The 13040-nt window shown below is 42.4% G+C and overlaps 1 protein-coding gene across 2 annotated transcripts in view; it reads right to left on the reverse strand.

Annotated features, from left to right (window-relative positions):
• Positions 1 to 13040, reverse strand: part of SGSM2 (small G protein signaling modulator 2) — a 385744-nt gene that overhangs the window by 193808 nt on the left and 178896 nt on the right. The gene's annotated exons all lie outside the window — the stretch shown is intronic.

Here is a 13040-nt window from a genome sequence, read left to right on the forward strand (position 1 = left end):
ATGCACACCTAATATAGGGTGTTGATGTCATTAGACCACACCCCTTCTCATTACAGAAATGCACATCACCTAATATGCTTAATTGGTAGTAGGCTTTCGAGCCTATACAGCTTGGAGTAAGACAACATGCATAAAGAGGATGATGTGGTCAAAATACTCATTTGCCTAATAATTCTGCACGCAGTGTATGTATCCCGTCCTCGTTTTTTTTCATGGCATTAATAAGCTACTTAATACCTTTATCTGGACCCCCAAACGTCCACGTATTGCCTACAAATCATTGAATAAATACATGAAAGCAGGGGGTTTAGGCCTCCCTAATATCTATGATTATTATATTGCTACTCACTTGAGTTTCCTGAGAGAGTGGTGGAGAGGTGATCTACAACACTATTGGATTCATATGGAGACAGCCATTTCTCCTAGACATAACCTAAAGGCTTTACTTATAGCAGCCCTCGACCCATCGCTCTCTCTTGGAACTCTCCCAAGCTTTCCTCTTTCTCCATCTCAGCTTGGAGAACCTTTCATTCCAAAGCTCCTAAAGTACATTTTTCGACTAGGACCTATGTCCCATTAGAGACAGTAGCCTTTTTTGTCTCTGATCTGGAGGTGGAAGCATGGGCGTCCAAAGGTCTCTTTTCAGTAGCACTCCTTTTTGAAGGACACCAGTTGAAAAAGTTTTCCTCCTTACATGACCAGTACTCTATATCCCATAAAGATTTTTATATATACCTTAGAATCTGCCAACTCTTTCATACTAGAGATGCCTTGCAGATATCATCATGTGAAGAGGTTATTGACCTCTGGAATACAACAGAGTATACATCAACTGGCTTACGGCCTTTATATGCTATCCTCAGCTCTAAACAAGTATTTGTGAAATCTACTCCATTTATTTCATGGGAAAAGGAACTGAGTAGGGAATTCTCTGTTTCCAGCTGGTCCTCTTCACTTTCTTTTATATCTAAAACTTTTACTTGTGTATCTCAAAACAATGCTTAGATGGTACCTTACACCCGACAGACTGAGACACATATATCCCGGTACTTCCCACTTATGCTGGAGAGGTTGTGGTGGTAGGGGATCCCTTCTGCATATCCTTTGGTCATGCCCTATCTCTCAACATTTATGGAAGGGAAGCTTTGACCTCTTATTCTCTATCGTGGGGAGAAGTATTACTCCTTCCCCTGAACAGGCCCTATTGTTCCACAATATCATGGATTACCCAGCTCACCTCCGTAACATTATAGGCCATGTTCTGCTATCTACTAAACTGGTATTAACAAGATATTGGAAGAACGCTACCATCCCCTCCCTACAAGAAGTGATAATAATGGTGATTACGTCATGTGCATATGAGAAAATGTTGGCCTATATGAACCATACCTACCCCAAAATTGAGACTTCTTGGAAAACATGGTTGTCCTCCACCTATGCGGTTATTCCAAGAAAGTAAAGTATCTTGCGTCCTTCTCATGTAGCTGAGAGTGAACAGCGTAGTTTATTAAGTTGTTCTTTTGTTCTTCTTTATTCTTTGATGATATGTTTTGCATTGACTTCCAAATACTCTGATTGATGGAGTTTTGCTGCAGCAAATGTGCAATTAGAGCTTACAGGTAATGCAGCAGGTTTTCTACCTCCAATAATATGACAACTTCTCACATATTTACTTATTAGTCGGTGAAAACTAGACTTAAATGCGAAATGTCAAAGAGACTCGAATGGTTTATTTGTGAATGCTTCAATGTAAGAATATTGATGGATACTCATTTCTTTCTTTATTGTATTCTTAAAAAAAACAATAAAAACCTATTGTTCTAAAGGGAACATGTCTTTTTGCTTTGGGGGTAAACTATCACCATGCTTTTATGAAGCTGGGGTTTAGCTTTTTAATGATACCCCAGCAAAACGTGTCCTTTATGCGATTATCTAGAAAAAAGTTAGAATTTACTGGAGATTAATCCGGGACTCATCTTCAGCTTCATTGGGAGCATGTGCATATGAAGCCACACCACGGTAGAAGGTACACCTTGCTTCAATGCGCATAAACAAAATGTCTTCAATCAGTCTCCAAATTAAAGTACCTGTTCAGTGCCACTGTTTCAAGACTACAGAGCTTGTCCACTTTCTACCTTGTGCCATGATTACAGTACCTGGTTGTCAGCCTTGAGTTATGGTGGGGGTTCAATAGCCAAAGCACTCCCTTATAACCAGAACAAAGAAGCCACAACAGTAAAGAATGCATTTACCTCTTTTCGGTGTTTGAACCTTGAAGGGGTTGTCTGTGACTTACTCACTGATCACCTATTTCTACAAGACTATGTCAGAATCCTGTAGAAAATGCTGCAGACAGTAAGGACAGTTATACGTCTTGCTTATTTATAGTATTTACAGGTTTATGAAGTAGCTTTTAATTGCATATAGATTGGAGGTCCTCAATATAAAGCTGACATACTGTAGATTTTTATTATACCCTGTTATAAAATAGGTATGACACTGTGCAGTGGCTATTAATACGCACTGTACAGATTGCCATCTATATATTAATTCCCACAGTGCAAATTACTCTACGGTGATTCATAGAAACATAGAATGTGTCGGCAGATAAGAACCATTTGGCCCATCTAGTCTGCCCAATATACTGAATACTATGGATAGCCCCCGGCCCTATCTTATATGAAGGATGGCCTTGTGCCTATCCCATGCATGCTTAAACCCCTTCACTGTATTTGCAGCTACCACTTCTGCAGGAAGGCTATTCCATGCATCCACTACTCTCTCAGTAAAGTAATGCTTCCTTATATTACTTTTAAACCTTTGCCCCTCTAATTTAAAACTGTGTCCTCTTGTGGTAGTTTTTCTTCTTTTAAATATGCTCTCTTCCTTTACCGAGTTGATTCCCTTTATGTATTTAAAAGTTTCTATCATATCCCCTCTGTCTCTTCTTTCTTCCAAGCTATACATATTAAGGTCCTTTAACCTTTCCTGGTAAGTTTTATCCTGCAATCCATGTACTAGTTTAGTAGCTCTTCTCTGAACTCTCTCTAGAGTATCTATATCCTTCTGGAGATATGGCCTCCAGTACTGCGCACAATACTCCAAGTGAGGTCTCACCAGTGTTCTGTACAGCGGCATAAGCACTTCACTCTTTCTACTGCTTATACCTCTCCCTATACATCCAAGCATTCTGCTGGCATTTCGTGCTGCTCTATTACATTGTCTTCCCACCTTTAAGTCTTCTGAAATAATTACTCCTAAATCCCTTTCCTCAGATACTGAGGTCAGGACTGTGTCAAATATTCTATATTCTGCCCTTGGGTTTTTACGCCCCAGGTGCATTATCTTGCACTTATCCACATTAAATTTCAGTTTCCAGAGTTCTGACCATTCTTCTAGTTTTCCTAAATCCTTTTCCATTTGGCGTTTCCCTCCAGGAACATCAACCCTGTTACCTATCTTTGTGTCATCAGCAAAAAGACAAACCTTACCAGCGAGGCTTTTTGCAATATCACTTATGAAGATATTAAACAAAATCGGTCCCAGTACAGATCCCTGTGGAACCCCACTGGTAACATGACCTTGTTTTGAATGTTCTCCATTGACTACCACCCTCTGTTGTCTGTCACTCAGCCACTGCCTAATCCACTCAACAATATGGGAGTCCATGCTCAATAACTGCAGTTTATTGATAAGTCTTCTATGTGGGACAGTGTCAAAAGCCTTACTAAAATCTAGATATGCGATGTCTACTGCACCTCCACCGTCTATTATTTTATTCACCCAGTCAAAAAAATCTATAAGATTTGTTTGACATGATCTCCCTGAAGTAAACCCATGTTGTTTTTCATCTTGCAATCCATGGGATTTTAGATGTTCCACAATCCTATCCTTTAATAGGGTTTCCATTAATTTGCCTACTATTGATGTCAGACTCACTGGTCTATAGTTGCTCGATTCCTCCCTACTACCTTTCTTGTGAATGGGCACGACATTAGCCAATTTCCAATCTTCCGGGACGACTCCTGTTACTAATGATTGGTTAAATAAATCTGTTAACGGTTTTGCCAGCTCACCACTAAGCTCTTTTAATAATTTTGGGTGTATCTCATCAGGCCCCTGTGACTTATTTTTCTTCACCTTAGACAGCAAACTTAGAACATCTTCCTCTGTAAAGATACATGCATCAAACGATTTATTAGTCATTCTTTCTAGTGGAGGTCCTTCTCCTTTTTCTTTTGTAAAAACTGAACAGAAGTATTCATTAAGGCAGTCGGCTAGCCCTTTATTCTCTTCTACATACCTTCCGTCCTTTGATTCGCACTTGGTCAAAAAATATTTTTATTTGGTTACAAATATTTTCTTCCATACCACCTACAAATCAATCTCTACAGAGCTCCAGATATTTTACTACTGTTATCTGTTATTTTATGTATATTAGTTAATGAGGTATAAAGTGATACTATAATATGTATGACTGGTAATAAACGCTACAACAGGTTTTCTGTAGTTTTTCCAAATTTCGTAGTTTTCAAAGTCTGTTCTTCACATATTTGACTATATCATCATGCTTACTTCTCACCCAGCCAGTTCTCTAAGCTCTGCATACTTGAGGGAAAATCACCATAAAACAGATGTCTGCAGATGAGGTACTGGCTTAGCTATAATCTCCATTTATGTCTCAAGGCCTGTTTAAACAGTTGGACGATGATTTATAGGTAAGGGGACAGCTTTCTTTTCTTGCTTGGAAAGAGCTAATTTGGATACTTTTGGTTGTGGCACACATTTCAGGTAAGTGGGATGTTCTATTTTACTTTCTAGTTGCAGTAGTAATGACAGCAAGAAAATATTGTCAATAAGTATAAAGAAAGCCTACACACTTTACAGAAAGGAAGACATCTTTATGACAGCAGTCAGCATTTATGTGTATCTAATATAAAAATCACGAGATGCTGTAAATGGAAAATTACTGACAACCAGTCACCAGTACACAATAAAGAAAATACACAGCTTAAAATAAACCCACCATAAAAAATCAAGAGCATAAAGGATTTAGCACTTCTTACTAAAGCATTAAAGGGTTGTCCCATGTCCATGATCAGTAAGGTGAGTAAGACTTAAGGTCCATTTACACGGGACGATATTATAGCAGATTGTCAGGAAGGAAGCGTTCCTTCCCGACAATCTGCTGATGACTAGCGGAGGAGACTGGTGCATTTACATGGAGCGATCTCCTCCAGAGTATGGGGAGGAGCAATTGCTATTGCCATTGCTCTTCCCCATAAGGACTCGCTGTTTGCCGGCACAATCTGCTGCCGGTAAATGATAATTTTTTTGTGTGCACAAACGATCCGATTACCCCATTAACAAGTGTTTTGCTCGTTCATCGGGTAATCGGGGGTACAGTTACACCGCCCGATCATCGCTAATGAGCGTTACTATGAACGCTCTTTAGCGATAATCTGTGCGATTCTCATTCCATGTAAAGGGCCCTTTACAGTATTATTTTAAAAACCTATTCACTCAGATAAAAATTCTATGGTAAAGGGGTTATGTTAAGAAGCCATAACAATTTTTCTATAATTTTTGTATCCATCTGTGTTACATGCTTGTTATGGGATCTCCTGGTGTTCTTTTGATTCCCTCTCAGAACGTCCATCCGGTCATACATGCTCAGTAGCTCAGTCTTACCACCTGGTTCCTCTTGTACATAAGTGGCAGACTGAGTTTTTCATTATTCAAATTTTTTAAAAGAAATGTTATATTTAACTGTGGTATTTTTTCTACAACAAAATGTCTTAAGTACAGAGAATATATTCTGTTCCCCATTAGATATATTTGGAAAAATCTCAGCTGCCTATTTCCACCACTAAGGGAGGTCATCGGTATACTGCTATATATGGCTCCTACTGACGCGATGAGGAACCTAAGGCCTCGTTCACATTTCCGCTTTTCAATGACGTTAGCTGCCGAAATGTTCCACGGAGAGCACACATGCCCATTTATTTTAATGTGTCAGTTCATGCATCAGTATTTTATTTACTGACCGTGGGTCAGTGAAAAAATCATGGAGACATGCACAACTTTGGTCCGTGATGCAGACCAAACACGCCCATTATAGTCCAAGAGTCCGTGTACTGTGGTCATTTTTGCTACACATAGGAACTTTGGTTCAGGTCAAAAATAGATAATTTGAATTGAGGTGAAATAAATAATGTCATCGTTAGGCCTCATGCACACGACCGTTGTTGTGTTCCGTTCCGCAAAATGGGGTTCCGTTGTTCCGTGATCCGCTTCCGTTTTTGTTTCCGTGTGTCTTCCTTTATTTTTGGAGGATCACCAGACATGAAGGAAAGTAAAAAAAATCTAAGACAGGTTTGCCATGCAAATGATAGGGAAAAAAAAAACGGACGTGGACGACAATCTTGTGTGCCTCCGTGTTTTTTAGCGGTCCTATTGACTTGAATGGGTCCGCAAACCGTTTTCCGCGAAAATAATAGGACAGGTTATATTTTTTGGACGGACTGGAACCATGGATCACGGACGCGGATGACAAACGGTGCATTAGCCGAGTTTTCAACAGACCCATTGAAAGTCAATGGGTCCGCAGAAAATCACGAAAAACGGCACAACGGACACGGAATAAAACAACGGTCGTGTGCATGAGGCCTTAGTCTGAAGTTCACTGCTGTGATCCTTAGCACGACCCCACTGTAGGGAATCACATTACTTAATGTCTATGAAAGAAACAATTTTATCTCATCAAAATTGTAGCAGAATATTTATTGGCATGGCAGACTTTTGTGCTGTTAAAACCAAATTCTGGGTAAAAATTGAAAAATTAGCTTTTGCATTTTCTTGTACAGAATTATTTCCTGTGCAGGTTAACATGAAAACTGCCTGACCATTGGAAGGAGATGCTCTGGATGGGTGGATATACAGTACAGACCAAAAGTTTGGACACACCTTCTCATTCAAAGAGTTTTCTTTATTTTCATGACTATGAAAATTGTAGATTCACACTGAAGGCATCAAAACTATGAATTAACAAATGTGGAATTATATACATAACAAACAAGTGTGAAACAACGGAAAATATGTCATATTCTAGGTTCTTCAAAGTAGCCACCTTTTGCTTTGATTACTGCTTTGCACACTCTTGGCATTCTCTTGATGAGCTTAAAGAGGTAGTCCCCTGATGAGCTTAAAGAGGTGTGCCCTGTCAGGTTTAATAAGTGGGATTTCTTGCCTTATAAATGGGGTTGGGACCATCAGTTGCGTTGAGGAGAAGTCAGGTGGATACACAGCTGATAGTCCTACTGAATAGACTGTTAGAATTTGTATTATGGCAAGAAAAAAGCAGCTAAGTAAAGAAAAACGAGTGGCCATCATTACTTTAAGAAATGAAGGTCAGTCAGTCAGCCGAAAAATTGGGAAAACTTTGAAAGTAAGGGCTATTTGACCATGAAGGACAGTGATGGGGTGCTGCGCCAGATGACCTGGCCTCCACAGTCACCGGACCTGAACCCAATCGAGATGGTTTGGGGTGAGTGAAGGCAAAAGGGCCAACAAGTGCTAAGCATCTCTGGGAACTCCTTCAAGACTGTTGGAAAACCATTTCAGGGGACTACCTCTTGAAGCTCATCAAGAGAATGCCAAGAGTGTGCAAAGCAGTAATCAAAGCAAAAGGTGGCTACTATGAAAAACCTAGAATATGACATATTTTCAGTTGTTTCACACTTGTTTGTTATGTATATAATTCCACATGTGTTAATTCATAGTTTTGATGCCTTCATAGTCATGAAAATAAAAAAAACTCTTTGAATGAGAAGGTGTGTCCAAACTTTTGGTCTGTACTGTAGATGACACATGGAGGGTAAAAAACAGACAACCGACCCTTCACAGACATCTTCATGGATGAAACACTGATCATTTTGTCATGGACATCATCACTCATAGGGGCGTATGAAACAGGTCTTACAGTTAAAAGGGGTTATCTGGGAAATAATATTGATGACCTATCCACAGAATAGGTCATTAATATCACATTGGTGGGGGTCCAAGTCCCGGCACCCCCACCAACCAGCTGTTTCGGGAAGCTGCGGCACTCACTGGAGCTAAGGTGAGTGTGGCGGCGACCTCCCGGGTGCTTACTAAGCACAGCACCGTACATCGTATAGCGGCTGTGCTTGCTATTGCAGCCTCATTGACTTGGAAGGATAACCTATCCTAACGATAGGTCATCAATATTAATTCCCAGATAACCCCTTTAAATATGCTGGAATATGGTCCATATGTGGAGTTCTTTTGCATTCAGTTAAGGGCTCATTCAGACAAACGTAAAGGCTCTGTGCCTGTGCTATGGACCACAAATAGTGGTCCGCAATTCACGGGCACTGGCAATGTGCACTCCATGGTGCGGACATGGACCCACTGACTTTAATGGGTCCACAAATACAAATACTAAAAAAGATAGGACATATCTTTGTTGCACTGAGGAGGCACAGACCTGAAAGCCCACGGAAGCACTTCATAGTGGGCTTCCAATTCGTGCCTCCATTCCGCAAAAGATAAGACATGTCCTATCTTTGGCCGTATATTGTGGATCGCAGACCCATTCCAGTCAGCCCGCCATTTGTGGTCCACAATATGGGCACGGAGCCCTTACGTTCGTCTGCATGAGCCCTAACAATCAGTTTGCATGGACACTGTGATGTGCAGATTGAGGAAATTCTCCTGTATTGCAAGTATTTTGCATTGCAAGAATAACTGGCCAAAGCCGATCACCAGTGCTTTGTAAAGATACGGCCACACCAGGGGCGCAGCTATAGGGGAATAAGGGGAAGCGGCTGCTTTGGGGCCCAAACTCAGAAGGGGCCCATCCAGGAGGAGGACTAAAAGATTGTATTGTCAGGGCCTCATCAACAGTATTATACAATTACATTATATACAGTGACTGTAGGAAACGGACGGAGCGGCGGCTGGGCCTCGTCTGAGAGAGTGATCTTGACTAGTCACAGGAGTGGAGGTCGCACAGGAGGAGAGGGTTGTGAAGAAGTTGCTGTGGGGTCCAGTCATTTCTAGTTATGCCACTGGGCCACACGGTGCGACCAAGTCACGGCTAAGTACTCAGGGACGGACTGGAAACTTAATGTGGCCCTGGAAACAACCTAAAAGTGGCCCCATGTTGCGGACAGGTCCAAATTGACAGAAGGTGGGTCAACACAAGTAGGCAGGGCCAAAACACGTAGGCCGGGACAACAGAAGTAGACAGGACATCAATACCATAGTGCAGAACAAAATGCCGCCCCAGCAGAACCAAATACCACAATAGAGCACAAAATACTGCCTTAGTATGAAACCATATATTCATCCTGAGGATGGTGATACAGTTGAATTTAGGAGGGCCCCTGTGGCTGCTGGTGCTCCTACATTAATTACTGCTGAGAGTATCAGATCTTTATGTACCTGGCTGGCGGTCATAAGAAGGACTTGGGCAGCCCCCTGGGCATCGGCCCACCGGGAAATTTCCCTGTAGGGTGTATGGCCAATCCGCCCCTGTAAGTACTGCACAGCCATGCAAATCATAGCGGGATCTTAATAACTGATTAGGACTGAGCTGCTTTCTCACGGTAAATGTGCAGCCTTTAACAATGAACACCGAATAAATAATTTGGTTCTAATGAGTTAACAGCGCGGTCACAATCGTGGCATCGCCGCACCGTGCGGCTGTACACTAATCATTATTTCACAAAATACAAATAGCCTATTCATATCCCCATCATCCTGATACTGAGACTAGGGGACATTCAAATTAACACAATATGCGACCTTCACTTTTAACCTTGAGACGTACAGCTGCTCGCTGTGAAAGCTATTATCACTGTTTTAATTGGAAACAAGTAAAGTATTGTGAGATTTTCTGCGTCATTTAGTTGTTATTGGATACAGTACAGAACATGACTGCAGAGCCACATGGTTACTTCTCGCCGTACAACTACCCACCAACAAATACATCGGAAGTTGTGAAGAGCGAAGCTGGTTCCTCTTGCTTAGGACTAACACGGTTAGTTCAGCTCAATAACTGAATTTCATTAAAATCCCTATGTCTGTACATACAGTAAAATGTAGTGGCTCTGATGAGGCTGTTTAAAGATGGCCGCCATTATCGGCCATCTTTAACATGCATACCTTGTTACTGTGAGTGGCGGCACATGCATAAATGTATTTCATAACAAATACAAACCTGAATTCGTGTGAGCGCAATAATCATTAGCAATCCGCCGCTACTCACAGTCTTGCCATAATGGCGGCCCTCTGAAAGGCTACTTTCACATATGCGTTTATGCTGTCCGGTTTTGAGATCCGTAAGGGGATCTCAAAACCACAGCAAAATGCATCCGTTCAGAATGGATCAGGTTGCATTAGGCTACTTTCACACCACCGTTTTTCCTGGATCCGTCATGGATCATCAAAAACGCTTCCGTCATGATAATACAACCGCCTGCATCCGTTATGAACAGATATTTTGTGTCAGAGAAAACGGATCCGTCACCATTGACTTACATTGTGAGTCATGACAGATCTGTCTTGCTCCGCATCCCTGGACGCACTCAAAAACGCTGTTTGCAGTGCATTTGTGTGTGTGATGGGAACGCAATAAAACGGAACGGAATGCATTCTGGTGCACTTTGTTCCCTTCAGTTCAGTTTTGTCACCATCGACAATGAATGGGGCTGAAGCGTTTTCCCCCCGCTATTGAGACCCTATGATGGATCTTAATAGTGGAAAGGGAAAGCGCAGATGTGAAAGTAGTCTCATATCAAAAATGAAGAAACCGGCACTAAAACTATTGTAAGTCAATGAGTGCCCGATCCGTTTACTTCGTGTCTGCAAAAAACGGATCCGTCACCATTGACGTATATGGTTTTTGATGACTGATCCAGCTTGTTCAGTTTCCCATGCCGGGCACAAAACTGATGCTTGCAGAGGTTTTGTGTCCGGTCACAGAACGCAACAAACCGGAACGGAATGTATTCTGATGCACCCCGTTCCGGTTTGTTCAGTTTTGCCCCCATTGACAATAAATGGGGACAAAACTGAAGCATTTTTCTCCTGTTTTGATAGCCTGTGTCGGATCTCAAGACCCGAAAGGAAAATGCAGATGTGTAAGTAGCCTAAACAGCCTCATCGGAGCCAATACATTTTACTGCGTGTACAGACGTAGGGATTTTAACGAAATTCAGTTACTGAGTTGAACGAATCTGGTTTGTCCAAAGCAGGAGGAACCAGATTCACTCATCACCAATCAGAAAATAAACAGGACTGTGTGAACTGGGACAAAGGTGATGTTTGCGCTCTTCAGGCCTCATGTCCATGACCATAAATAGGATCCTGAATGTGGTGGCAATGAAGCTCAATCGGGCCGTGCATTTTAGCACTGTTAGGGTACATTTGTAACAATGGCAGCTGGCAGCCGCTAGCATGCAGCGCATCCTGCTATGTACCTCAGTTGAACTGCACACAAGGCTCCTCTTCTCCGCTGCAGGCTCCGGACCCGCTTTTTCTGCACTGTCGCGGGCAGCGACAGCTTCAGTTGCACCTTGTAGGAGCCACACGCGTCCTGTTTCTTTAAGGGTTCGTGCACGCCCCTGATTCCGCCTTCTCTCCAATCCTGGCCAGGCACCACCTTTATAAGGGTGCTTCCCCCTTCCTGTGATGCCTGAGCAATATTGTAGTTTTCAGGTTCCAGCTCGTTGTTCCTGTGTTGATATCCTGCTTCCGACCTTAGCCTGTATCCTGACCTCGTCTCTGCCTGATCCTCCTGTACCTCGCTGCTCTCAAGTGTATAATTCGGATTGTCGACGACAACTCTGTCTGCTGTTCAGCTTGTTACACCTGCTGCACCTGAGCTATTCAGCACTGCTGTTTTACCAACTCAGCTCTGCTTCATCTGACTCTGCTGCTGCGCTTCTTCCATCCAGCGACAGCTCGCTCCACCTGCCTGTATCCCCAGTGCTTCCACCGGGGCGTTCTGGCCTGCTCGGCCAGCTGCCACTTAGCCGGGACCATTCTTGCGGTATCGACCTGGTGTCTCCCCTGCAGCTAAGACCAGCTTCCGCATCCTGGAGCGGGATAAAGGGTGAAGACCAGGGGAACACTTAGATGCCGCTCCCAAGTTTGGCCCAAAGCCAAACCGATAAGTGGCACAGCGGGTCTACACCCGTTGGAGCGTTACAAAATTCATGCTCAGCTGAATTTCAGTTGCAGACATTTCAGAAATAATTCTTTGTTTCTATGAGGCATATGCTGTGTATTAAAGCCAGTTTTTTCTCTAGAACACCTATTTTGGTTGTTTCTAAGGCCAAATCTGGTCCATGATCCTATATCTCGCCCAGAACATTTGATATATTACCCAACTACAGACCAATAGGACAGTTTTATTAATGTTTGCGTCGGTCTAAAAAGTGATTGCACATTTGCACAATTTTGCACAACTTGGGTTTCTACATGGTTTCCAACTTTCTAAAAAATGGGGTGGGGCTTAGCGGGAAGATGAGGGCTTCACAGGAAAGGAGTGTGGCTTAAGGTGGGAAGGGGTGTGACTTAAGATGTGACTCTTTTCATCAAAAATTGTGCCACAATTCCGGCGTAAAAATCTGCCAAGCACTAGTTGATATAGAGTCAGTGAAAAGTGTCTATCCCTTAACCAGATTTATCTTCCAGCCTGAGCCTCTGTGATAAATCTGGTGCCGGTCTAGGCAGTCGGTATAAGCTTACGCCATCTACAGGATTCTGGGCCCATATTCCTGCATTTAAGGCTACATGCACACAAGCGTATGTGTTTTGCGGTCCGCAAATTGCGGCTCCGCAAAAAAAAAAAAACGGGTGACATCTGTATGCCATCCATTTTTTTTTGCGGATCCATTGTAACAATGCCTTAAACAGACAAGAATAGGACATGTTCTATTTTTTTTTGCAGGTCTACGGAACGGACATACTGATGTGGACAGCACATGGTGAAATGAATGGGTCTGCAA

The sequence above is a fragment of the Bufo bufo genome, chromosome 3 (genome assembly GCF_905171765.1).
Source record: "Bufo bufo chromosome 3, aBufBuf1.1, whole genome shotgun sequence".
Classification (NCBI taxonomy): Eukaryota; Metazoa; Chordata; class Amphibia; order Anura; family Bufonidae; genus Bufo; species Bufo bufo.